Raw genomic sequence first — 1799 nt, 5'->3', positions numbered from 1 at the left:
GTAGAAGTGTTTCCTGAGTCTGGAGTGCTGCCTTCTGCAGGCATGGTTTGGGATTTAGAGAATGACGAAGCAGCAGTGGGGTGCAGAATGATTTTACCTCCTACTGAAGTAGAAAATGTTGACTCAGCTGACTGTATGCTTGATCTTGAAGTAAGAAAAAATATATTTGCCTCAGAGCTGTTAAAAGACCCCCTTCTGGTAAAGGCTAGAGAGGATGTAAAAGTGTTTGATGGAGACTCAGTAGAACCTGATAATAGGTTGTCATAACCTGGCTCCTCTTCATATAACGGCTGGACATCTAAAGGTAGAAAAAACTCCTGAGATCATTTTACAGCAGTTTTTCTGATCAGGGATCCATAAAGATATGTCAGAATACTGTGTATCCTGCCCTGAGTGTCAGTAGCATGCTCCCCGGACACATTATAGAAGTCGCAAAGGGATTGGAGTTTGAAATCTGCACTGGATCGGATTGTAACTCAAATATGGATCAAGATCAGTTCAATTAATAGAGGTCTATATTAACCAACATGTGGCTACTGATTTAACCCTAAGGTTTTTTTTTTACAGTATTAAGTAGAGCTAGGTTGGTGGTGCTCCCAGAGAATAGTTCAGAACAAACTGTTAGGGGGGTTTTTCTGCAAAGGAGCAGAAAAGAGGCTGTTTTTTTTGTCTCCCCGGGGCACACTTTAGTACAATAATTGTGATGAAAATATAGGATGCATACTGTGTGTAAGTGATTAAAACTTAACTTTTAATAATTCTACTACAGGTATTTCAAAACAGACGACAACAATAGAAAGATTTGTCAATAGATACATCAAATCATTAAGTCAGAGAAGGTTAGATCATGATAAAAATGTTACTCACTCTTGTTTAGTTAGGTGACAGATTAATTATATGCACACCTACTGTATTCAAAGTGAGTATTGATATAAAACATTGATGAGAGCGAAAATTTCTATTTTCCAATTCACTCGATCAATTTATGAGATTTATATATGTATATACTCATAAGAGAGGAACCGAAAAACCGTCTGTATGACTCCAAGCTCCTATAAGGTTACCAATAAAGTTGGCATTTATCAAAGTATGGTATCCATGTTGAGGGCAACACAAGGTATATTACAGATTTATAGAGTTGTCTAATAGGTTCTGCCCTACTTATACTCAGAAAGAGATAATAAAGGAAAGTGAATCAGAACCAGTCACTTCTGCTTTTGCCCATCTGTATAACATCGAATGGGCAATGAGAGAGTATTGCCGCCTATATATTCTGGTTGTGAAGAAAGTGTAGTACACCTCTGCTTTCCTGGGTGCATCAATGGATTGTAATATCCCTAGATACTACAGTACCCGGTATTCCCAGATGGTCTCCCTTTCTGGTACTGACCAGGCCCAACGCTGCTTGGCTTCCAAGATCGGATGGGATCGGGCATATCCAGCGTGGTATGACTGTAGACAGTTGGAAGGACAAGTCTGTTTGCGTGCGTGGGCACCCAATTGGATGAGAGAGTGTTGAAAAAAGAAAGAGATATGAGAGAGATGAGATAATGAAGAATATTAAGAAACCTGATGAATCAGGAATGAAATTAAGGTAAGTATTGCACTTCTGCTGTCCACTAGGAAGCCCCTGTTACTATGATAGCATTGCAGATGACAGTCCTAAAATTATGGATGAGAGAGTGCATGAGAGAGGGAAGGTGAAAAAATATGCAACATTGAAATCTGGAATTATATAGGTAATTATATCTCTGCCCATACAACCTATACATGCAGTTGTATCAAGGCAAAATAGGTCA

General features: G+C 38.9%; 1 non-coding gene across 1 annotated transcript; it reads right to left on the bottom strand.

The window, feature by feature from the left end:
- Positions 1-1341: 1341 nt before the first annotated feature.
- On the bottom strand, positions 1342-1460 carry LOC134939580 (5S ribosomal RNA). Its single transcript, XR_010181393.1, has one exon. It is a non-coding gene; the product is annotated as a 5S ribosomal RNA (ribosomal RNA).
- Between the last annotated feature and the right edge of the window lie 339 nt (positions 1461-1799).

Source organism: Pseudophryne corroboree, chromosome 1 (assembly GCF_028390025.1).
Source record: "Pseudophryne corroboree isolate aPseCor3 chromosome 1, aPseCor3.hap2, whole genome shotgun sequence".
Classification (NCBI taxonomy): Eukaryota; Metazoa; Chordata; class Amphibia; order Anura; family Myobatrachidae; genus Pseudophryne; species Pseudophryne corroboree.
This window is presented reverse-complemented; position numbering and strand designations above follow the sequence as displayed.